General features: G+C 42.0%; 1 protein-coding gene across 1 annotated transcript in view; it reads left to right on the forward strand.

The window, feature by feature from the left end:
• Positions 1-1,629: 1,629 nt before the first annotated feature.
• The window catches only part of LOC138851382 (zinc finger protein 84-like), a 46,169-nt gene continuing 20,606 nt past the window's right edge, over positions 1,630-27,192 (forward strand). The window contains exon 1 of the mRNA XM_070080455.1: positions 1,630-1,700. The gene's annotated coding sequence lies outside the window, so the exon portion shown is untranslated. The remainder of the gene's footprint in view (positions 1,701-27,192) is intronic.

Here is a 27,192-nt window from a genome sequence, read left to right on the forward strand (position 1 = left end):
TAAATTTCTCAAACCACCTTTGCTGGCCTTAAATTCATCATCAGCAGCACTATTTGGAGGCATTTTCTTAACTCTTTAACTGTTTCAGTCGTATATATACGTCTTACTAGGTACCGTGTTTGACGTATATATACTCATAAATTCTAGCGGCTTCAAATCAAGCAGGAGAAAGCTGGTAGGCCCACATGTGAGAGAATGGATCTGTGTAGTCAGTGTGCACCATATAAAAAAAATCCTGCAGCACGCAGTGCATAATGAGAAAAAAAAACTCCGACCGTTGTTTTTTTTTAATTAAAATGCCGAATTGTGATCTATTTTTGTATAGCATTTATGGTTGTATTCTCGTTTTCTTGGTCTCATTTGATAGAATGGAAAACATATTATAGAAGTAGAGGTGATTTTGATTAATTTTACTATAAAAAAAACCTGGAAATGGAGCTCAAAGTAAGGGAAATGCTTGATTTTTGCTGATGTTCAAAAGTAAACAGATGATGTCGTTGTCCAATAAATGTCCAACTAGATATTCTAATATGCAGTCATGAAAGGGTTGACATTATTTATACAAGTATTACAGTATTGCAGTAGTCTGCATAACAGTAAATCTTCTATATTTTGTTTGAATAAAAATTCAAAATAGAAAGCAAGAGTAATATCAGAGGGGCCTGGAGACGTGACTGATGAACAAAGAAAATGTTATTTTAGAGCCAGGAATGTCTGCATTGTTCATTCTGGACCTTATTTTGAAATTGTCATATTTTTTAATTTTCATGAAATTGGCCAAATTGCAAATTTCTGACCAGGATGGTAGAGGTTCTGGTACTGAAGTTGAGGGTTGTACTAGAGTGTCTAACTTTGTCATTCAGTCAATCAAGTCATTCAGTCAGTCAGTCAAGTCAGTAAGTCAAGTCATTCAGTCAGTCTAGTCATTCAGTCAGTCAATTCAGTAAGTCAGTCAATCAAGTCAATTAGTCAGTCAAGTCAGTCAGTAAGTCTAGTCAGTAAGTTATTCTGTCAGATCAGTAAGTCAAGTCATTCAGTCAGTCAAGTCAATAAGGCAAGTCATTCAGTCAGTCAAGTCAGTAAGCTATTCAGTCAAGTCATTCAGTAAATCAGTCAAGTCATTCAGTAAGTCAGTAAATTAGTCAGTCAAGTCATTCAGTCAGTCAGTCAAGTCAATAAGTCAGTCAATCAAGTCATTGAATCAGTCAAGTCATTCACTCAGTCAAGTCAAGTCATTCAGTAAGTCAAGTCATTCAGTCAAGTCAGTAAGTCAATCAAGTCATTCAATCAGTCAAGTCATTCAGTAAGTCAGTCAAGTCATTCACTCAAGTCAGTAAGTCAGTCATTTCATTCAGTAAGTCAGTCATGTCATTCAGTAAGTCAAGTCATTCATTCAGTCAAATCATTCATTCAGTCAAGTTGTTCAGTCAGTCAAGTCAGTAAGTCATGTAAGTTATTCAGTCAAGTCAATAAGTCATTCACTAAGTCAGTCAGTCATTCACTAAGCCAGTCATGTTTACCTCCTTTTATGTGTACAAAGTAACTTCATTGCTGTTATCTCTTGTCTGATATCTTTGTTTTTCTAGTTAATTCTGAGACTTAAATGCTTATACCTTTTCTTTCCACTTTCAGCAACACTGGTATGCCTACTGGGTGTCATGATTGCTTGGCAGACACAAGATACAGTGGAACCTCCACTTGTGAGTGCATTCACGTGCGAGTTTTTCCAAACACGAGCAGTCGATGGGTTGATTTTTTGCTTCCATATGCTAGCAAATTTTCCATAAGTGAACAGACCTCAAGGCAGGTTCTTTAACCCTTTGAGGGTCGACAGGCCCTCTCCGAAACTCGTTCTCAGGGTCGGCCAAATTTCAAAAAAAAAAAATTATTTTTTCTTATGAAAAAATAGAGTTTTTTTTTTCTAAACATTATAGGATAAACAAAAAAATTTTACCATCAATATTTACGGAGATATGGATGCATGAAGTTTGCAAAAAATGAGCCGCGTATGGCAACAGCGGCGACTGCCGCTCACCCGGTAAACTTTGATTTACTTGTATTTGAAGGTTTGTTGTTTTTTTCACTATTTTATTTTTTCACGTAACTTATGTGGCCTATGAGACCAAAGTAAGGTGCAATGTACATATATACACTCGTTGTATACAACACAATAAGCACACAAACATAATTATCAATATATTGTTTACAAAACTTGTTTACAAAAACAAACAATACAAAACATTGTTTATTATTATTGTTCTATAATATATATACCAATATACAGTTACTGAACATATTCCTATTAGTTCTGCAGCTTGTGGAACTCTGAAACATGGTGTCATACACAATGGTGTTTTATCTTTCTCCCTCATTCTATCTCTTTCAATCTGTCTCTCTCTTTCTATCTGTCTGTCTATCTCTGTCTCACAGGTACACATAAATACAAGTATACATAGTATAAATTACCTAGGATAACCCAAGAAATCCAGACAAAGTGCTATACTCTGCTTGAAGATGTGAGTAAAAGTGATGACACAGTCTTGTGGCTCTCTGAGACAGAGAGCTAGACGGATAGACAGATAGACAGGGAGCTTGACAGACAGACAAATAGACAGACAGAAATGTTAGTGTACCAGTACCAGTGTACTAGTGTTCCACCCTCCTCCTCCTCCTCTGCCTCCTCCTCCTCTTGCCTCCTCCTCCTCTTGCCTCCTCCTCCTCTGCTCTTTAATATCTTTAATGCTGGTGAGGGGATCTTGCTCTTCATCTGGGGAACTGTATCTCATTTTTTTGTTGGACCATCTTATTGAAACTTGGGCAATGTATGATGGAGAGATGCTTCTTAACTTACTCCAAAAATGAAAGAAATCGGAGCATAAATAATGGAGTTTACTTTTCAGCAAATAGTCACCCCTTAGCGGTATTTTCGTATGGTTTTTATGGTTCTATTCTCATTATTTTGGTCTCGTTTGATAGAATGGAAGATATATTAAAGAAATAGATATGATTTTGATTGCTTTCATGACAAAAAGCACCTTGAAATTGAGCTCAATGTAGGAGAAATGTTCCATTGCTTGGATATGTTCAAGAGTAAATAAATGACATCACTGTCCATTCCAATATGCAGTAGTGAATTGGTTGACATTATTTATACAATTATTGCAATAAGGCATAACAGTAAATCTTTTATTTTTTGTGTGAATAAAAATTACAAATTATTTACATTGTAATAATAATAATAATAATAATAATAATAATAATAATAATAATAATAATAATATGTACAGTGGTCCCTTGATAATCGTAAGGCTCGATAGTCGTAATTTTCGAAAATCGTAATGTTATTTTCGTCAAAACATTGACTCGCTGTGGTCAGCAGCTCCTACCTGTCGCCCAACACTGTGATGGATATAGGTGTCAGCCAGTGTGGACACACAGGTATAGTCCCATGCTAAGAGCTTGCCATTCTCGTTTAACTCACAAATACACCTACCATCCGATTTACGACCTGCTCGACATACGTCCACTCGACTTACGACCATGCATCTGGCAGCTGGGCTGGGTCGGCTGATGCACACCTCTGTACAATATTTGATGATACGATACTCGGCACGGCAATGCATCATGCAGGCAGCATCAGTTTGAGTAACCCTGCCGTGTCAGCAGCATCATACTGCATTAACTGTACTAACTGGACAGTAAATTTCACCATGGCTCCTAAGATGAAGTCTGAATCTTGCACTGGAGATTGTGGCGAGAAAGGCTCTTATTCTCAAACTCTCTATTTGTTTTCACTGTTGCACATAAACCTGTCTGTATCTGTCTGCCTGTATATCTGTGTCTGTCTGTATCTCTGTGTGTCTGTTTATCTGTCTTTCTGTCTACCTGTGTGTCTGTCTTTCTGTTTACCTGTGTGTCTTTCTGTCTACCTGTGTGTGTCTTTATGTCTACCTGTGTGTCTGTCTTTCTGTCTACCTATGTGTGTCTTTCTGTCTACCTGTGTGTGTCTTTCTGTCTACTTGTGTGTCTGTCAACCTGTGTCTGTCTTTCTGTGTGTCTTTCTGTCTACCTGTGTGTCTGTCAACCTGTGTCTGTCTTTCTGTTTGTCTTTCTGTCTCTGTGTGTCTGTCTTTCTGTCCACCTGTATGTCTGTCTACATCTACCTGTGTGTCTGTCTTTATGTCTACCTGTGTGTCTGTCTTTACATCTACCTGTGTGTCTGTTTTTATGTCTACCTGTGTATCTGTCTTTCTGTCTACCTGTGTGTCTGTCTTTCTGTCTACCTGTGTGTGTCTTTCTATCTGTGTGTGTCTGTCTACCTGTGTGTCTGTCTTTCTACTTGTGTGTCTGTCTGTCTACCTGTGTGTCTGTCTTTCTACTTGTGTGTCTGTCTGTCTACCTGTGTGTCTGCCTACCTGTGTGTCTGTCTTTCTGTCTGCTTGTCTGTCTCAGAGCCACTCATTAATAGTGTAATTGATCTTGACGATGCCATATTAATAATGATAATAACACAATAATAATCACTGAGGCACATTAAATGTGTATAAAACGTTATTATAGACATTTTGCTTAATCCATCTATGCTTTTTTTTTCAAAAATATATATTAAACATGCTACATAACATATAAACATATAAATTAACAAATATGAGATGTTTTTCTGGTCGGCTTGACAGAGTGAACAGAAACCATTCGTGTCCGGGCTGGTAACAACAACAACAACAATGTTTGTTTACATAACTCGCGAACATTCTCTCATTTATTCATTTAATCTTGTTTACTCACCTCTCACTCTTCATTAAGACTACAGATATTTTAAGGTAATTAATGAGTTGACATGATTATTATATTATAGTTTATTAATATTAGTACATATGTTTTGTAATAATAATAATAATAATTATTAATATTATTATTAATTTAGGGCACTGGAGCACAGATCCACTGTATAGCACTTTGTCTGGATTTTTTGGGTTATCTTAGGTAATTTATACTATGTATGATAACTTTACTTACGTGTATCTGTGTGTGAGAGAGAGAGAGAGAGAGAGAGAGAGAGAGAGAGAGAGAGAGACAGCCATATTAAGTCAGCCAGTCTGCCAACCACCCACCCACCCATCCACCCACCCGGCCACCAACCCGGCCACCCACTCAGCCAGCCAGCCAGCCGGATACGTATTACACATGTTCCAGAGTTGTTTCTCTTTACTTAGGGTATAGGTTATAGTACATTCTGGCAGGATGACACTACCAGTGGTATTCTCCCATTCCACTGTGTTGACAATACTTAAAGATAACAGTAACATAAGATACTGTATGTGATGTAAAATTTACAATACAGTTCACTACCATGTATACATATTATACAGTACATAAATAATTAAAATATAACAATAAAAGTATATTATGGTAAAAATTAAATAATGATTGTATATTACATTACAGTATAATGTAGGTAGTTTATATACGAAACGTTTGACATTATGGGCTACCCAGTATGTCGGCAATTTTCAAAGGTTTTACTTACGTCCATTTTGACTTATGACCAGTTGGTCGGAACCAAGCTTGGTCGTAAGTCAGATGGTACCTATAGTCATTCGTTTGGGGCACATACCCACAGCCCCAAGCCGCCTCAGACTCCATTCCCAGCCAGTGTGCCATTGTTTATCAGTGGGTGAGGATGAACCCACGAGTTCATACGATACATTTCATAATATTCCATTCGTTTTAGTGCTTGCAACTGCTAAATAAGTCACCCTGGCTGCAAAGAAAGCTTCTAGTGCCCACCCTTTGGTAAAGAATGTGAGAAACACATATACAGTGGAACCTTGACTTACGAGTTTAATCCGTTCCAGGAGCTAGCTTGTAACTCAGTTTACTCACATATCAAATTAATTTTCCTCACTTAAATTAATTGTGAAGCCATTAATTCGTTCCTGCACTCTGGAGAGATGAGAAAAAATTCTTGAATATGACGCTGTTATCAACTGTACGGCTTATTTATCTATCACAGTTTATCTAATATGACATAATAAACAATGTAATTAGCTCAAAAACATGATATATTTACTCTAGAATGAATAAATAGGCCATAATACGGTGGCAGAGACAGTGTCAGCAGCAGAAGCGTCACCAATTCTGTCCCAATTTGACTATAGTATCTTCCCATCTTCTTACTATAAGAGAAAATGGAGTATTTTTGAGGCTAACTGCAGTAGATCACTAGGACTCATGGTTAGAAAAAAGAAATTTGGCCAAATGACTCTAAAAAAATGCAAACAAGCATGAGAGAACTGCCCCCACAGGGATGTTTACTGCTTACCAGCTGTGTCAACTAGCAGAAGCAATCTGAATTATTATTACATACATATTATTGTGAAGGCTTACTCAGTCCTGTAAGATCTTAAGTAGGTATTACCAAGGCTGGCTCCTCCTCAGGAAAATTAATGAATAGAAAAAGAATAATAACATACAAATATAAACACTTTATTGTTATAATTGAAAATATAAAACACTTAAATTTGAACTTTTTTCCTATGTGAAAGAGAAATGAAAAATTAAATATAAAAATGATATTTGAATTCAACGCTAATATGTACAGTTAGACTGGGATGTCTTGGTTGATGTTGACACCGCGCCTTGTAGAAATTGTAGCAGTTGCTGATGATGTGGGGGAGGGGGGTTCACAGCTGTTGAGTGACAACCCAGTGACTAGTTCGTCACAGTGTCTCTAGCCTTGAATAATCCATCAAGATGATAGGAATGCAGGTCCTTCACCACTGCAAAGATGAGGGGTAGTTGCCTGGGGTTGGCTACACTCAGATATGTAGATAAAAAGTGACGTCCCAGAACTCATGTGAAGTTCATCTCCTTCAGCACTGTCTCTGTAGTTGCCAGATGACCCAAGCTGACATTACAAGCTAGAAAGAGACTAAAGTTAACCACTGCTCGATAAATCACTCTCCATGATAGGTGTAAGGTACTTAAAAGAATGGTGAGGATTTAAAAGCAAGATGTTAAACCTGAATTGGTTAAAAGTGAAGCTTTTAACCAATATATTCACTAAAATAGGAGCAGAGACTTTTACTTACATTCATGTTGGGAGCTGTGAGTCAAGTGATTATCCATTTGGTCGGAACCCCACACGTCACCTTTCCGGGTGGAAAAAAGGGGGAGGGGGAATAGCGGGAGCTAGACACTGACCCTACCTTAACAAGCAGACTGGCAATCAAACTATCGTCACCATATATTCGCTCGCTACCCCTACCTGTTGAACTTTTCCCTCACACTTTCCCATACCAAGACTTATAGTCAAGGAATATAAGAATAGGTACCAAATCTTCTACTGACTGTCAGGACTTAACCAGAGAAATAATTGGATGAGCCATTAATATACACAATATGGAACTTAAAAGCTTGGAGTGCGAGTGTCCACCTCAAAAGGAGACTGTTGGTTCCATTAAAAGTTTCTAGGTATATCAAAGGTTTGTGATCCGTCTCTAAAATGAATTCTTTTCCCAGTAAATAAAATGTAAGTATGGAGATACCGCACACGAGGGCCAAACATTCCTTTTCTTTGGTGGAGTATCTCGTTTCTGCAGGAAGAAGTTTCCAGCTTAGGAAGCATACAGGAAAGGGTGTATCATCATGATACTGTAGTAACACTGCACCTAGGCTGGTATTGGAGGCATCAGTTCTTAAACAAAATGGCTTATTAATATCTGGAATCTTAAGTATAGGGTCTTTAGAGAAGATGTTCTTAATTTCATTTCTCTTCAAGACCTGTCGGTCTCCTTCCTCAGACTGAACCTAATTACCTCCCAATCCCCCCTTCCCTATCCCATCCTCCCCATCCTCCCCTTTTTCCTTTCCTCCTCCTCCTCCCCACCCCTCCTTTTTGCCCTTCCTTTTTAGCCTTTGGGATTTTTTCCCACAGGCACGCTAGTTCCTAGGTAGGGGAAAGGGTACCAAGGTCCATCCCATTCCGTTGAGGTTCTTGGCAGTGGCGTAGTTTGCCGTGGAATCTGGATTGCCTAGGGATGTCCCGATCCCTCTCTGGTATCCCGGAGGGTGGCTTTGGGTGTCTCTCGGGCGACGGGTGTATCTCTGGAAACCACCTTTCGGATTCCGGGGGTGGTGGCCGAAGGAGGTATGCTTTGTGGTGGATATCCGGCTGCCCTCTCTTTTGTCCACCTAGGTAGCTCGGCAGATGTGAGGTTGCTATCCCGGATTGCTGGTTTACTGGCATGATGGGTACGGTATGGCATGTGTTCCATGCTGCATCTACGCTACTTGCGGTGCTGAGGTCCTCTTGGGTGCGGAGGGAGATTTCTGGCCCTTTCATTCCTCCTAGGAACTATCCCTCCCCGGTCCCCCCTTTTTTTATTCTTTTTTTTATTTTATTTTATTTCTTTTTTTTCTTAAAAAGAAAAAGAGAGAAGTAACCTAACCATGGCAGCCCAAGTCCATGAACCTGATACCCTACTTGATACCGCACCTCGTTCTGACCCCGCCTCGTCTTTGGACCACTCTTCAGACACTCCTCATGCCTCTGTACCTTTTGCCGGTGCTATTTCCTCACCCGCCTCAGGTACTGAGGTCTCAACTGACTTCTTCGATTTATCTGACCTCCGCTCTCCTTTGACTATGCTTCTGGCCTCTCCCTCTATGGTGCGGCAATTTTCGAATCGCCGGGCCGTTCCACGCCGGACCAACTCTGGTCCCACGCCTAAACACCAACGACAATTACCTGCTGATGATACTTCTCCACCTTCTCGTTCTTCTCAGAAAAGATCGACACGTCCTGCACTCCCTTTCCACGCTCAGTTTCAGAATGCACAATGGGCTAAATTCTTCACTTTACGACCGACTTCCTCTACTGCCTATCTTTCCGACCACAGTATTGGCAAGGCACTCCTATGCCATGTTGGTAAAGATATTTCTTTTCATGCTCCTAACCCCTTCAGGGTCCAAGGCCCAAATCTGAAGTGGTGCCACAGTGTCCAATAATTTAAAAAAAAAAAAAAAAGTGTAATTTTTTCTTATGAAATGGTGGAGAATCCTTTTGTGAAGGTAATAAAACAAAAAGTACGAAATTTTATGGAAAATTGACGAAATTATGCTCTCGTGAATTTTGATGTGTCAGCAATATTTACGAATCGGCGATTTTGCCGATTTTGACTACCATTTTAGGCCAATTACATTATTCCAGTCAATCAAATTCTTAGCTATTTCACTAGTATTACTTCAATTCTATCGATTGAGCACAAGAAATCACCAAGTCAACTGTTTTAACTACAAATTAAAGTGATCAGAAATTGTTAATTTGGCCAATTTAACACAAAGTTCAAAATATTCCAATTTCAAAATAGGGTCCAGAATAAACAATGTAGGTATTCCTGGAACTAAACTAACATTTCCTCTGTTCATTAGTTATGTTTTGAGGCTTTACAAATAAACTACATTTTGATTTTTTATTCACATAATGAATTTTTATTCACACCAAAAAACAGAAGATTTACTGTTATGCAATACTGTAATAATTGTATAAATATCATCACCATATTTGTGAATGTATATTAGACCCACCAGCTGATGTGTATTAGACATGTGAGGTCGTTTGTTTACTCTTGAATATCAGCAAAAATGTAACAATTCTGCTACTTTGAGCTCAGTTTCAAGCCATTTCCAGTGCTAAAACCATTCAAAATCATATCTATTTCTGTAAAATGTCTTCAATTCTATCAAATGAGACCAAGAAATCGCAAATACAACTATAAAAAGCATACGAAAAAACACTGCAAAGTCGCTGTTTTAATCGAAAAATCATGATTTCAGTTTTTTCTCTCATTATACACAGTGTGCTGCAGGATCTCTTTTATGTGGTGCACACATACCACATAGATGTATCTTTCATATCTAGGCCCAAATGTACCACTCAGTTTATCAGAGTGAGCTGAGCTCATGACGTAGATCTATGGTTTGGACCCTGAACGTAAAGCTGTAGATCTACGGGACGGACCCTGAAAGGGTTAAGAGCAGTATGCGCATCATCACTGTATGGAATGCTACCCAAGCTCATGATCTTTCTCTTCTTTCCCATATCGATACTGTTCCTGTCACTTGAAAAACATCATTCCCTCAATTCTTGTAGTGGTACCGTCATTCTGCCCCATACCATAGTTCAACAAAATTTCCAGACATGTGGCAATGACATTCTTGAACAGCTGGAACTCCAAGATCTCCCAATCTTCAAGGTAGACACTTACGTTCTTCCTGCACGCGGGCGGAGACGATACCCTAGCACTGTGGCTCGTTTAACTTTTGACAGCCATGAACTCCCATCCTCAGTTTATGTAGCAGGACATCAGTTACAAGTTTGAAAGGTGATCCCTACACTGCAACAGTGTAGAAATTGCTGGCGATTTGGCCATCCAGCAAAATATTGCAGCTCTATAGCCGAATGCCCAGTCTGTGGTGCCGATGACCATTCTAATACGTCTTGCAATCGACCTCCCTCTTGCCTTAATTGTCATGAAGCTCACCCTTCATACTCTCATCGTTGCCAAGTCTACTTAAATGAGTGGGAAATCTGTTACCTCAAAGAGGCAGAAGGTCTCCCTTATGCCATGGCAGTTTCTCATCTCCGCCTCCAAGGGAGACTACCTCGTGTTTCTTATTCCCATGTTTCAAAACGTCCCCCCACTTCTGGTGTCCCATCTTCTGCAGCCTCCTCTGTGGTTACCTCTCCCATAGTCACTCCTGTATCTAATTCTTTTGCTGTCATAGGCTCAGACGTCCCTACTTCAACGCCTCAGTCTGTTCTCGCTTCTTCGTGTTCTCCCTCACAAGCCCCAGTATCGACGAGATCTCGTACGACACCTCCTCCCAATCGTCCCTCTACTTCTCAGAAGTTAAAAAAAGGTCCTTTAACCCCTCCTTCCCTTCTTCCACCTCCTCATTTTACCTTCCCTGTCTCTGTGCCTGGTTCTTTCCCTCTCACTGGCTCTGTTACAAGTGTAGAGGTTCACCCTCCTCCTCGTACTGTACCTTCCTCCCCTGTTCCCTCCCAAGTTTCTTCCTCTTCTGCCACCTCCCAGGTTTCTGCCTCTTCTGTCCCCTTCCACGCTTCTCCAGTTCCCTCCACCCTTTCGCCCCTCCTACCTTGGTACAGTCCATTACAGTTCCAATCTTTACTCATCCTCCCCCTACCATCTCCAATATTATCTCCCATACGACGTCTCTGAATTCCAAAACACTTGAAGCAATCTCTGAATGTATTGCAGAGACCAAACCATCAATGGACACTGATCCACCCTCTGTTCCTTCTCTCTCCTCTCTTCCATCTGCGCAACTCCTTTCTTCACAGCGCACTGTTCCTTCTCTGCTTGAACGCTTTCCGCTGCCTCCGCATGTGGACTTTTCTAACTCCTCTAGTCCGTAGGAATGGAGAGACTTCTTGATTTTAAGCAGAAGCGTGCGATCGCTCTCCGTGATGCTAAACGCACTTGCTGGCGAGATTATGTCTCCACCATCACCTCTGCTTCCTCTATGAGTGCAGTCTGGAAAAAAGTACGAAAACTGAGTGGTAAATATTCTCCTGACCCGGCTCCTGTTCTGCGGGTTGCCGGTGTTGATATAGCAAACCCACTAGATGTTGCCAGTGAAATTGGCAATCATCTGGTCCATATTTTTCAGGGGCTCCATCTATGGCCCTCGTTTCTTTCCTCAAAGTCTGCCAGAGAGTTAGCAACCTTGGACTTTTCTTCTCTCAGAGAAGAACAGTATAATATGCCTTTTACACTTCAAGAACTGGAGGCAACACTCTCAGCTTGCTGATCATCGGCAGCTGGGCCCGATGACATTCATATTTGTATGCTACAACATTTACATCAGTCAGCCCCATCTGATTTGGTCACAAGGAGTTCTTCCACAGCTGTGGAAATCTGCCATTGCTCTCCCTTTTCGCAAACCAGGCACTACGGGACATGAAGCCTCCCACTATCATCCCATTGCTCTTACCAGTGCAGTTTGCAAAGTGATGGAACGCCTGGTAAATAGATGTTTAGTGTGGTATTTAGAGACACACAACAGTCTCTCCACTTGTCAATATGGCTTTCGTAAGGGACGTTCTACCATAGACCCCTTACTACGCTTGGATACGTATGTTCGTAATGCCTTTGCGAATAACCACTCAGTTATTGCCATATTTTTTGACCTTAAGAAGGCATGTGACACAACTTGGAGGTATAATATTTTGGCCCAAGCCCACTCCTTAGGCCTCCGAGGCAATCTACCATCCTTCCTTAAGAACTTTTTAACTGACAGGCATTTCCGTGTTCATGTTAATGTGCTCTCCCCGGACTTTGTCCAAGCTGAAGGTGTCCCCTAGGGTTCTGTTCTGAGCACAACACTTTTTCTCCTTGCTATAAATGATTTGGCCTCTAGTCTTCCATCAAATATTTGGTCATCACTCTATGTTGATGACTTTGCTATTGCCTGTGCAGGCGCTGACTGTCACCTCATTACAGTTTCTCTCCAGCATGCGGTCGACCATGTTTCCAATTGGGCCACCACACATAGGTTTAAACTTTCCAGCACCAAAACTCACCAAATTACCTTCACTAGACGCTCTGTCATCTCCAATCATCCTTTGTACCTCTATGGCTCCCGTATCCCTGAACGTGATACAGTCAGGTTTCTAGGCCTCCTCTTTGATCGTAGGTTATCCTGGAAACCTCACATTACCTCTCTGAAGGCAACTTGTCACAGCCGACTGAACCTTCTTAAAACCCTTGCTCATCTTTCATGGAGAGCTGATCGTCGAACTCTCCTTCGCCTACATTCCACCCTCATTTTATCGAAACTTGATTATGGTGACCAGATCTATTCAGCGGCCTCTCCTGCTACTCTCTCTAGCCTTAACCCCATTCATCACCAAGGATTACATTTATGCCTTGGTGCTTTTCGCTCTTCCCCTGTTGAGAGCCTCTATGCAGAAGCGAACGTTCCATCCTTATCCGATCTCCGTGATGCCCATTGCCTTCACCACTACGTATGTTCTCATGATCTCCACAATCCTTCCATTTATAGAATGGTCACAGATATTAGTAGACATTCTTTATTTGTTCGCTGCCCCTGTTTACTCCGTCCCTTCTCTCTTCGCCTACATTCGCTCTTGTCTTCTCTTCAGTTAGCACCTTTCTATGTTCATGTATGCTGTATAGTCCTTGTGGCTTAGCGCTTCTTTTTTATTATAATAATAATAATATGTTCATGTAGCATCTCACTTTTCCCTACCCCCCTGGGAAGTTCTTTCCCTACCCCCCTGGGAAGTTCCAGCTGTTTGAGTCTGTTCTTTCTCTCTCCCTTGCTCGAAAGCCCAACTGTCTACGGTCACTTCCCGCTCTCTTTTTCTTGACCACTTCCACTCTCATTCTCATGCCATTACAGTGTACACAGATGGCTCTAAGTCCTCTGACGGTGTAGGATTCACAGCAGTGTTTCCGGATAGCATCTTGTGAGGGCATTTACTATCTCCGGCTAGCACTTTTACTGCTGAATTGTATGCCATCCTTGCAGCACTTATCCGTATTGCACCTATGCCTGTGTCATCATTTGTGGTTGTCTCAGACTCCCTTAGTGCTTTACAGGCTATACAGAAATTTGATGCACCTCACCCCTTAGTCCTCCGTATCCAACTTTGGCTACGCCGCATCTTTACCAAGCATAAACATATTGTTTTTTGTTGGGTCCCTGGTCATGTTGACGTACAGGGCAATGAACAGGCAGACACTGCTCTGCGGTCAGCAGTGCATGACCTTCCAGTTTCATATAGAGGTATTCCATTTCCAGACTATTTTGCTGCAATAGCTCCCCACCTTCACATCGGTTGGCAACAACGTTGGTCAACTCTGCTCGGTAACAAACTTCAATCTATTAAACCGAGTATAGGTTACTGGCCGTCTTCTTGTCACCAGTGTCGAGGTTGGGAGACTGCTATCTCCCGTCTTCGCATTGGCCATACTCGTCTTACTGATGGATATCTCATGGAGGGGTTGCCCTGCTCCTCTCTGTGAGCATTGTCAGGTTCCATTATCAGTCAGCCACATTCTGTTAGACTGCCCACTTTATCAACGAGCACGCAGAATTTACCTCCATCGTCGTCTTCACTCCACTGCTCTCTCTTTACCTTCCCTTCTCGCTGATGGACCCACCTTTCATCCGGACTCTCTCATTGACTTTTTGACAACAACTGACTTCACAAACTCTGATACCTTCAGCCCTTTCTACCTCAATCTCTAGCTACCCTCTACCCCCGCACTATCCCCTGCCCCGCTGTTTTCTGTAACCTACTGATCATCCCTCCCCCCTTCTACCACCCAATACCCTCACTTCCTTCCCTACCCTGCAGCACTGTATAGCCCTTGTGGCTTAGCGCTTCTTTTTGATTATAATAATAATCTTAATTTCATTAAACATTTCTCGAGCTACGTCAGAAAGTTCAAGAGGTTCCTTCACAGACTTTTCAGGTAGTCGGATAAGATGCCTGTAAGATCGGTAATGTTGGGGGTAAACCGTGCATAAAAATTTACAGAACCAAGAAAGCTACGCATGAATTTCTTGGTTTTGGGGAATTTAAACTCCAATAAAGCTTTGATCTTACTGGGGAGAGGCTGCAAAGAGTTATTAGAAAAAATCAATCCAAGATATCTAATTTTGTTATGCCCAAGGAAGCATTTCTTCGGCTTGGCAGTGAAGCCATGTGAGCGTAACCTACATAAAACTGATATTAATGTTTGGATATGCTTGTCCCACGTAGATATCATTACATAAATGTTGTCAAAATAAACTGAAACATTTGGCATATTACCCAAGACTTTTCTCATCAGTCTCACGTAGGTAGCACAGGCAGTTACCAAACCGAAGGGCATAGTTCTATACTGCATCAGTCCTTGGTGTGTAGGAAAAGTGGTGTACTGCTTAGATAAAGGATCTAACATTACTTGATGATATGCTTGCACAATATCAATCTTTGAAAAGAAAGAAGAGTCATAGAATTTGTGTAGATCGCTATCTATTAAGGGCATAGGCTCAGCATCCCACCGAGTTATAGCATTAAGTCCGCTGAAGTCAATAGCAAGTCTATATGAATTGTCTTCCTTCTTAACCATGACTACTGATGAGCAATATGCAGTTACTGAAGGTTCAATGATCTTTAGTTTTAATAATCTGTCTACCTCTCTGTCAAATGCATCCCTAAGGTGAGCTTGAACTGGGTATATTTCCATTTGATAGGGTTGTCCGTGACTAAGTCAATCTTATGGATTACCGTGGAGGTGACACCTGGAATATCAGTAAAAACATCTGAGAAGTTAATCACACATTGAAGTAGTTCATGTTTCTTATGGTTATCCAAAGACTCGTTGATATTAATGTTTGTCGAACCAGAGTGTTCAAGAGTCACCAAGTCATGTAGTTCTCTGTCATAGTCTACGTTAGAGGTGTCAATTACGCACACCTAACACTCCTCAGTTGTCTTATCAAGATTGTGTGGAAAACTAAATCAAAGTCATTCAGGCAGTTAACCGAATTTCTTCAGTAATATTTCTTAAGTATGTTGATATGATAAAACTTAGGTTTCCCCTTGACTTCTATGAGGTAATCAACCTTCCCACAAATTTTCAATACCTTATATGGACCTTTCCATGCTACTAATAATTTATTTGACTTTATTGGTAAAAGTACCAGAACTTCATCCCCTACTTTAAAACTTCTCCTCTGACTTTTGGTATCAAAATAGGTTTTGTACTGGTCCATTGATAAGCTTAAGTTTTTCGAAACTGTGTCAGAGGTCTTCTCAAGTTTGGATCTAATGTCAGGGAGAAACTGATAAGAAGACTGAACCTCAGCATTTCCCTCCTCATTAGTCCATAAATCATGAAGGATGGACAATGGACCTCTGGCCTGTCTAGCATAGAGAAGTTCAAAAGGTGAAAACCCCGAAGAGTCACTGGGAACTTCCCTCATGGCAAACAAAGCACAGGGTAAGTAACGATGCCACTCCTTAGGTTTAAGGGAGCAAAGTTTCCTTAAAATGGACTTGAGAATTGAATGCTGGCACTCAATCCTCCCATTACAGCTGGGATGATATGGTGTTGTGAAGAGAGGCTTCAGTCCCAGAAGTTGGTAGAGATGTTGCATTAATTCAAATGTGAATTGTGTCCCACAGTCAGACAAAATTTCTGTAGGGATGCCAACTCTGGAGAAGATGGACAAAAGGGCTTCTGCCACCTCTGTAGTAGTTATGGACTTTAACCCTTTGAGGGTCGACAGGCCCTCTCCGAAACTCGTTCTCAGGGTCAGCCAAATTTAAAAAAAAAAAATTATTTTCTCTTATGAAAAGATAGAGAATCTTTTCCCGATCATAAAGACACCAAAAGTTTGAAATTTGATAGAAAACTTACGAAATTATGCTCTCGCAAAGTTAGCGGTCTCGGCGATGTTTACGCATCGGCGATTTTGCCCACTTTGAGCCCCATATTCGGCCAATTTCGCTGTACTAGTCGACAAAAAACATGAATATTTCGCTAGAACTCCATTTTTTCTATCGAATGGGTGCAAGAAACCACCCATTTATGAAATTCGACTATCCAGTACAGTGGTCAGAATTTAGCAATTTTGCCAATTTCACACAAATTTCAAAAGATGCCAATTTCCGAATAGGGTCCAGAATAAACAAGAAAGACATTCCTGGCACTAAAATGACATTTCCTCTAGTCATTAGTCACGTCTCAAGGCCCCTCTTATATTCTTTTGCTTTCCATTTTGAATTTTTATTCTCACAAAAAATATAAGATTTACTGTTATGCAGACTACTGCATTAGTGTAAAAAATGGTATAAATATTATTGGTGCACTTGTGAAAGAATATTAGACTCACCAGTTGACGTGTATTGCACGCTTGGCACGATTTGTTTACTTTTGAAGTTTGGTAAAAATCGAACATTTCTGCTACTTTGAGCTCAATTTCAAGGCACCTTTCATTGTAAAACCAGCCAAAATCATCTCAATTTCTGTAATATGTCTTCCATTCTATAAAATGAGACCAAGAAAACTAGAATACAACAATAAATACCATACGAAAATACACTGCAAAGTCGCTGATTTATTCCAAAAAAATGGTCAAAGTTTTTTTTTTTCTCATTATGCACTGTGTGCTGCAGGATTTTTTTTAGACTGTGCACACTGACCACATAGACCCATTCTTTCATATGAAGGCCTACCAGCTTTCTCCCACTAGATTTGAGGCCGCTAGAATTTATGCGTACTAGTACGTCAAAAAACCCTACGCGTAAGACGTACTAGTACGACGAAAACCCTCAAAGGGTTAAGGGTACGGCTTCAGGGAAACTCGAAGCATAATCAACTAATCTTAAAATATATCTGTCCCCCAGATGAAAGTGGTGATAAAGGACCAATGATGTCAAAAGCTACTCTTTCAAATGATACCATAAAGATTGGCATTTTGACCATAGGTACTCGCCGGGTACCTCGGGAGGATGACAGTTGGCAAACTTTGTGATCTACAATATGAAGTGATATCTGATGACATTTTGGGCCAAAAATAGGTTTCCCTAATTTTATTCAAGGTTTTATGATGTGAGAAATGTCCAGCCACTGGCAGGTCATGAGCCATTTTAAGAACAGTCTCTCTGCATTGACGTGGAACAACTAAGATGGAATCGTCTATTACGTCTGAATTTAATTTGAATACCGATTTATACAAGATACCTCTATTATATTCAAATTTATATGGAAAGTTTTTCCTTTGGATAACTTGATTTTTGCTAGCTGCGTTATGGCAATTCTGAAGAGAAGGGCAGTTATGTTGTAAATTGACACCTCTTCAAGGGGGGCTCCTTGGTGTGGTGAAGAGGCTCTTGGTCTGAGGAATTAGACCTGTTGGTCTCCTTCCTCAGACCGAACCTAATTACCCCTCAATCCCCCCTTCCCTATCCCATCCTCCCCATCCTCCCTTTTTCCTTTCCTTCTTCTCCCACCATCCCTCCCTTATTCCCTTCCTCTTTTTGGCCTTTGGGATTCTTCCCACAGGCCTACTGGTTCCTAGGTAGGGGGAAGGGTACCGGGGTCAATCCCATTCCATTGAGGTTCTTGGCGGTGGTGTAGTTTGCCTTGTAATCTGGATCGCCTGGGGATATCCCGTTCCCTCTCCGGTTTTCCGGGTGGTGGCTTTGGGTGTCTTTCAGGTGACGGGTGTATCTCTGGAGGCCGCCTTTCAGATTCTGGGGGTGGTGGCCAAAGGAGGTATGCTTTGTGGCGGATATCCGGGCGCCCTCTCTTTTGTCCACTCAGGTAGCTCGGCAGATTCGAGGTTCCTATCTTAGATTGCTGGTTTACTGGCATGAAGGGTAGGGTATGGCATGGGTTCCATGCCACATCTGCACTACTTGTGCTGTTGAGGTCCTCTTGGGCATGGAGGGTGATTTCCGGCCCTTTCATTCCTCCTAGGAACTATTGCTCCCTGATCCCCCTTTTTTCTTTTTTTTGTTTTAATTTCTTTTCTTCTTTCTTTTTTTTTTCTTAAAAACAAAAAGAAAGAAGTAACCTAACCATGGAAGCCCTAATCCATGAACCTGCTAGCCCCGGGCCCCTTACTGATACCGCACCCCGTTCTGACTCTGCCTCATTTTTTGACCACTCTTTGGATGCTCCTGATGCCCCTGTACCTCTTGCTGGTGCTGTTTCATCACCAGCTTCAGGTACCGGGGTCTTGGCTGACTCCTCCGATTTGTCTGACCTCCGCCGTCCTTTGACTATGCTCCGGCCTCTCCCTCTATGGTGCGGCAATTTTCGAATCACCAGCCCGTCCCACGTCAGACCAACTCTGGTCCCACTTCTAAATGCCAACGACAATCTCCTGATGATATTACTTCATTACCTTCCCATTCTACTCGGGAAAGACCGACATGTCATGCAATCCCTCTCCACACTCAGTTGTGGACCACACAATGGACTAAATTCTTTACTTTAAGACCAACTTCTTCTGCCTCTCTTTCCAACCATAGTATTGACAAAGCGCTCCTATGCCATGTTGATAGAGATATTTCATTTCATGCTCTCAAGAGCGATATGCGCATCGTCACTGTCCAGAATACTACCCAAACTTATGATCTTTCTCTCCTTTTGCATATCGATACTACTCCTATTACTATTGAAAAACATCTTTCTCTCAATTCTTGTAGTGGTACTGTCATTCTGCCCCATACCATAGTCCAACAGAATTTCCAGACATGTGGCAAGGACATTCTTGAACAGCTGGAACTCCAGGATCTCCCAATCCTCAAAGTAAACACTTATGTCCTTCCTGCCCACAGGTGGGGATGATACCTTTGGAATGTGGCTCGATCAACTTTCGACAGTCGTGAACTCCTGTCCTTTGTTTATGTTGCTGAACATTGGTTACAAGTTCGAAAGGTGATCCCTACACCACAACAGTGTAGAAATTGCTGGCGTTTTGGTCACCCAGCAAAATATTGCAGATCTATAGCTGAATGCCCAGTCTGTGGTGCTGACGACCATTCTAATACATCTTGCAGTCGACCTCCCTCTTGCCTTGTCATGAGGCTCACCCTTCGTACTCTTGCCATTGCCAGGTCTACTTAAATGAGCATAAAATCCGTTGCCTCAAAGAGGCAGAAGGTCTCCCTTATTCTGTGGCAGTTTTTCATCTCCACCTCCAAGGGAGACTACCCTGTGTTTCTTATTCTCATGTTTCAAAACGTACCCCCACTTCTGGGGTCCCATCTTCTGCAGCCTCCTCTGTGGTTACCCCTCCAATAGCCACTCCAGTATCTAATTCTTTTTGCTGACCTGGGCTCTGACGTTCCTACTACAACACCTCAGTCTGTTCTCACATCTTTGCGTCCTTCCTCACAAGCCCCGGTATAGACAAGACCTTGTACGACACCTTATACCAATCGCCCCTCTACTTCTCAGAAGTCCAAAAAATCCCCATTGCTCAAATCTTTGCCCCCTCCTTTCCTTCTTCCACTTCTGCATTTTACCTTTCCAGTCTCTGTGCCTAGTTCTTCCCCTCTCTCTGGCTCTATTGCAAGTGTGGAGGTTCACCCTCCTCCTCGTACTGTGCCTTCCACCCCTGTCCCCTCCCAAGTTTCTTCCTCTTCTGCCACCTCCCAGGTTTCTACCTCTTCTATCCCCTCCTACACTTCTTCTCCAGTCCCCTACACTCTTTTGTCTCCCCCCCTACTTTGGTACAGTCTATTACTGTCCCAATCTTTACCCACCCTCCTCCTTCTACCTCCAATATTGTCTCTCATATATCTTTGAATTCAGAAACACTTGAAGCCACTTCAGAATATATTGCAGAGACTAAACCTTCAGTGGACACTGATCCACCTCCTGTTCCTTCTCTTCCCTCTCCTCCATCTCCACAACTCCATTCTTCGCAACGCTCTGTTCCTTCGCTGCTTGAACGTCTTCCGATGCCACCGCACATTGACTTTTCTAACCCCTCTAGTCTGTAGGTGCCCTTCCCTAAGGATACCTGGTATTTTCCTCATTGCCAATCATGGCCTATTTACAGTGGAGTATCCGCGGCCTCATGGGTAATTGGGGTGAGCTTCAGATGTTGCTTTCCAGGTTTTCCCCTGTTGGTGTTTGCTTACAAGAACCAAAATTACAATCAGCTGTTTTCCAACGTATCTCAGGCTATAATTTATTGTCTTCTTCGGATCCTTTTTCAGATAGGACCTTTAATGAAAGTGCCCTTCTTCTACGCAATTATATTCCATACTGTCAACTATTTGTCCATACTTCGCTGCATTACACTGCAGCCCATATCCACTTGAATATGTGGTTTACAATATGTTCTTTATATCTATCTCCTTCTTGGGCATTTTCTATCCCAGATTTTGCCTTTCTTGCTTCATCTTTACCACCACCACTTCTGTTACTTGGCAGTTTTAATGCCCACCATTTCCTCTGGGAGTCTCATTGTGACTCATGTGGCATCCAGTTGGAGGCTTTTCTCGCCTCTCACCCCCCTCCATGTTTTAACCCTTAAAATTTGGCACAATAGGCTTGAGTTGCCTAGACATGAAAGAATGGGCCTGTGCACTCAGTGTGTGCACTATTAAAAAATCTGGGGGCACTTAGTACCATGTGGGAGCACCAATTCAATTGAGCGCCAGCTAGAGCAGATAGCGTGGCAAACACCAGGGATTCACTGATGCCATGTAGCATTAACACTCCCATTTTAAGAGGAAAGTAAAAATAGGTTAGATAAATACAGTGGTCCCTCGTTTTTCATAATTAATCCGTTCCTGGAGGAGCTACTATAAACGAAATTTATGATTTGCGAGTCAATTTTCCCCATAAGAAATAATGTAAATACAATTAATCCATTCCTGACACCCAGAAGTATTAAAACAAAAAATTTTTTTTACATGAAATATACATATAGTACATGAACAATACAATGGGAAATGATGAATGAAACATTAACAGCATAACACTTACCTTTATTGGAGATTCTTCTTAGTGTATGGGAGACTGGAGGAGGAGAGAGATTGGATTGTTTACAGTTTGGAAGGGGAATCCCCTTCCAGCAACACCTCAGGTACCAATTGCTTCTCTGGGGTTGCTTCTCTTCTCTGTTTCTTAATGCCACTAGGACCACCTTGAGAGTCACTCTAGTCCTGTCTCACAAAGTAACTGTGGAGAGAGCTCTGTTTCTGGCATCTCTTTAACACTTCCCTAAAACGGCCCAAGACTTTGTCACTGTACATATTTCTCACCTTCTTTACCACAGGCTTGGCACTAGGAGCTTTCTTTGGAGCCATGGTAGCTTATTTAGTAATTGCAAGCACTAAAATGAGTGGAATATTATGGAATATTTTGTAGGAGCACTTGAGGGGACCTTCACTCACTGGTAAACAATGCCAGACTGGCTGGGTAGGGAGGCAGCCCCGGCTCACACCGTGTGTACGCGTCCCAGACGAACTACTATTCGCGAGTCAACCTATGAAAAGCGAGTCCATGTTCATACAAAAATATCCCTATGATTGGCAAAATTTACGATTGCCGAGAACTACGAAAAGCGAGGGACCACTGTACATGAGTGAGTGTGGGTGGGTGTGAGTTGGACCTTACTAGCTTGTGCTAGTCAATGGATGTGACCTGACTAGGTGGGTCATTTGTCTAAGCCGGGGGGGAGTGTGACATGTACCTGCCTTGCATGGGCCAGTAGGCCTGTTGCAGTATTCCCTCTTTCTTATGTTCTTATGCATTCGGCAGGCTGACCGGCTGGCTTGCTTTGGCTGTCTTTGGCTGTCTCTCTGTCTATATCTCTATCTGTCTGTATCTCTATCAGTCTATATCTCTATCTGTCTATATCTCTGTCTATCTATATATCTGTCTATCCATATATCTGTCTATCTGTATCTCTGTCTATCTGTATCTCTATCTATATCTCTGCCTCACATGTACACATAAGTACAGTTATTATGCATAGTGTAAATTACCTAGGATAATAAAAAATTCCAGGCAAAGATAGACAGACAGGCAGACAGATAGACAGAAACATGTTTGTGTGTATCAGTAAAAACAAAGCCAGGGCTCCCTGGAGCACCCATTTATCAAATGTCACCGAGCTGATAACAGATGTCATAACACAATTCTTCAAGGAGTTTGATTTCCTATACTCCAGGCAGACAGGCAGACAGATAAGCAGAGACAGACAGACAGGCAGACAGAGACAGATAGATAGGCATACAGACAGGCAGACAGACAGATAGACAGACAGACAGACAGACAGACAGGCAGATAGACAGACAGATAGACAGATATATAAATAGACAGAGAGACAAGACATGTTTGTAACAGTGATAACAAATACAGTGAGGGTTAGCTGGAGCAGTGCGCATTTATCAAATGTCACCGGGCTGTCAACAGTATAGGGATGCCTATCATAACAACATGCATCAAGGTATATGCCAGGGTATCTAAAACATTGCTGAGACCTGTAAATATTTTGTATGTATTTCTAGACAATAGTAAATAACCCAGGCAGGTGTAAATGTTCACCTGTCAATGTGATTGTGATTATTTGAGCACTATTTCAGTACCTAATAATAGTGTCAGAACAAAGATTGGCCATGAAATTACAAGAACTATTATAAATTGTAATTATCAGAACATAAAAAATATATAAATTAAAATAAAACAAAAAAGGTATATTGGCAATACTTCTGCAAGTGGTAGGACTCCATGTTGCCATCAGGTGAGCATCCAGAGCCAACTTCACAGTCTTGTATCTCGGTAAATACTGACCCTAAATTTTTTTTTTAATTCTATAACATGTAGAAAAATGTGCTCTTCATTTTAAAAGAAAAAAAAAATTTTTTTTATTTTTCAAAATATTCGGAGCGCCACGCGAGTGAAAGTAGATCTACGTTTGGACAGTTTAAGGGTTAAATACGGGTACTCCCACCCATTTTGATCCTCGTACTCATGCTCTCTCTTGCATCGATTTGTCAGTCTGCTCTTCCTCCATTGCACTAGACTTCGCCTGGTCTGTTCTACCAGACTTACATGGCAGCGATCATTTTCCAATCATTCTTACTTCTCCTTCATATTCACCACCTTTCCATAGCCCTCGCTGGCAATTTGATCGGGCAAATTGGGACCTTTACTCGCAACTCACTGCTTTTAGTGTGGTTCCTTCTTCATCCTCCATTGATGAGCTCCTACACTTCTTCTCGACATCAGTTTTAACCACAGCTTCTCATTCTATACCCCAAACCTCAGGCAGGCATTCTCAGAAGTGCGTGCCTTGGTGGTTTCCTGCTTGTGCTCGTGCCTTGGTGGTTTCCTGCTTGTGCTCATGCAGTAAGTTTGAATCGCGCTGCATGGGGCAGGTACCAGTACAATAGAACTGATGAGAGACTTCTTGATTTTAAGCAGAAGCGTGCGGTCGCTCACCGTGTCATCCATGACGCTAAATGCACTTGCTGGCAAGATTATGTTTCCACCATCACCTCTGCTTCCTCTATGAGTGCAGTCTGGATAAAAGTGAGGAAATTGAGTGGTAAATACTCTCCTGTCCTGGCTCCTGTTCTATGGGTCTCTGGTGTTGATATAGCAAACCCTCTTGACATTGCCATTGCACTCATCTGGTCCGTATTTCCCGGGGGCTCCATCTACGCCCCTCGTTTCTTTCTTCAAAGTCTGCCAGAGACTTCTGGAACTGGAGGCAACACTCTCAGCTTGCCGATCATTGGCAGCTGTGCCTGATGACATTCATATTCGGATGTTTCAACATTTACATCAGTCAGTCCTTGTAGTTCTCATACACCTCTTCAATCTTATTTGGTCACAAGGAGTTCTTCCCCAGCTGTGGAATTCTGCCATTGTTCTCCCTTTCCCCAAGCCTAGTACTACGGGACATCATGCCTCCCATTATCGTCCCATTGCTCTTACTAGTCCAGTTTATAAAGTGATGGAACGTCTGGTAAATCGACTTTTAATATGGTATTTAAAGACACACAACAGTCTCTCCACCAGTCAATATGGCTTTCGTAAGGGCCAATCTACCATAGACCCCTTACTATGCTTAGATATGTATGTTCGTAATGCCTTTGGAAATAACCACTCAGTTATTGCCATATTTTTTGACCTTGAGAAGGCATATGACACAACTTGGAGGTATAATATTTTGGCCCAAGCCCACTCCTTAGGCCTCCGAGGCAATCTACCATCCTTCCTTACGAACTTTTTAACTGACAGACATTTTCGTGTTCGAGTCAATAATGTGCTCTCACTGGACTTTGTCCAAGCTGAAGGTGTCCCTCAGGGATGTGTTCTGAGCACAACACTTTTTCTCCTTGCTATAAATGATTTAGCCTCTGTTTTTCCATCCAATATTTGGTCATCACTCTATGTTGATGACTTTGCCATTGCTTGTGCAGGCGCTGATTGTCACCTCATTACAGTTTCTCTCCAGCATGTGGTCGACCGTGTTTCCAGTTGGGCCACCATGCATGGGTTTAAATTTTCCAGTACCAAAACTCACCAAATTACTTTCACTAGATGCTCTGTCATCTCCGATCATCCTTTGTACCTCTATGGCTCCCATATCTCTGAACGTGATACAGTCAGGTTTCTAGGCCTTCTCTTTGACCGTAGGTTGTCCTGGAAACCTCACATTACCTCTCTGAAGGCAACTTGTCACAGCCGGCTGAACCTTCTTAACCCTTGCTCATCTTTCATGGGGAGCTGATCGTCGAACTCTCCTTCTCCTACATTCAGCCCTCATTTTATTGAAACTCGATTATGGTGACCAGATCTATTCAGCGGCCTCTCCTGCTACTCTCTCTAGCCTTAACCCCATCCATCACCATGGATTACATTTATGCCTTGGTGCTTTTCGCTCTTCCCCGTTGAGAGCCTGTATGCAGAAGCGAATGTTCCATCCTTGTCTGATTGCCATGATGCCCATTGCCTTCACTACTTTGTATGCTCTCACGATCTCCGCAATCCTTCCATTTATTGAATGGTCACCGATATTAATAGACATTCTTTATTTGTTCGCCGCTCCTGTTTGCTCCATCCCTTCTCTCCACCTACATTATCTCTTGTCTTTCCTTCAGTTACCACCTTTATATGTTCATGTAGCATCTCACTTTTCTGTACCCCCCTGGGAAGTTCCAGCTGTTCGGGTCTGTTCTTTCTCACTCCCTTGCACGAAAGCCCAACTGCCTACAGTGGCTTCCCGCTTTCTTTTTCTTGACCACTTCCACTCTCATTCTCATGCCATCACAGTGTACACAAATGGCTCTAAGTCTTCTGATTGTGTCGGATTCGCAGCAGTGTTTCCGGACAGCGTCATGCGAGGGCATTTACTCTCTTTGGGTAACATTTTTACTGCTGAATTGTATGCCATTCTTGCAGCACTTATTCGTATCGCATCTATGCCTGTGTCATCATTTGTGGTTGTCTCAGACTCCCTTAGTGCTCTACAGGCTTTATGGATATTTGATACACCTGACCCCCTAGTTCTCCATATCCAACTTTGGCTACGCCGTATCTCTGCCAAGCATAAAGATATTGTTTTTTGTTGGGTCCCTGGTCATGTTGACGTACAGGGCAATGAACAGGCAGACACTGCTGCGCGGTCAGCAGTACATGATCTACCAATTTCATATAGAGGTGTTCCATTTCCAGACTATTTTGCTGTAATAGCTACCCACCTTCACACCCGTTGGCAACAACGTTGGTGAACTTTACTTGGTAACAAACTTCATTCTATTAAACCGAGCATTGGTTACTGGCCGTCTTGTCATCAGTGCCGAGGTTGGGAGACTACTCTCTCCTGTCTTCACATTGGCCACACTCGTCTTACTCATGGGTATCTCATGGAGAGGCACCCTGTTCCTCTCTGTGAGCAGTGTCAAGTTCCAGTATCAATTAGCCACATTCTGTTAGACTGCCCTCTCTATCAACAAGCACGCAGAATTTACCTCCAATGTCGTCTCCACTCTACTACTCTTTCTTTACCTTCCCTTCTTGCTGATGGACCCTCCTCTAATCCTGACTCTCTCATTGACTTCTTGACAATGACTAATTTACTTAAACTCTAATGATGATACCTTTCACACTCCCCTCAGCTCTTTCTGCCTCACTCTCTTGCTGCCCTCTACCCTTTCACCATCCACTGCCCCGCTGTTCTCCATAACCTATTACTCATCCATCTCCCTTTTGCCACCTGATACCCTCGCTTCCTTCCTGCCCTGCAGCACTGTATAGCCCTTGTAAATTGACATAGGAGTCCTTAGATATATCTGAAGGCTTAAAGTCAGGGAAAATCAAAGGATGGACAATAGGAGAAGCCTGGGCTTTGGTCTGAGCCCTAGTCAAGACATAGTATTGAAGGCAATATCCTCACTTTCATCTAGCAAGTGAACTGGTGATCCTACTCCCTCCCTTTCGAGAGTAGTATCACTGGTTACTAACCCCAAATGAATATCACGAGACAGTGACTCATTCGAACTGTTGAGGGGCTTTTCTGACTTTACAAGAAGAGGAGCTGAAAAACTTATGTCCATCTTTGGTGATGAAAGGTTAACCTCAGAAAGATGAATGGCACCTTTTA

The sequence above is a fragment of the Cherax quadricarinatus genome, unplaced genomic scaffold, assembly GCF_038502225.1.
Source record: "Cherax quadricarinatus isolate ZL_2023a unplaced genomic scaffold, ASM3850222v1 Contig463, whole genome shotgun sequence".
NCBI classification, from domain to species: Eukaryota; Metazoa; Arthropoda; class Malacostraca; order Decapoda; family Parastacidae; genus Cherax; species Cherax quadricarinatus.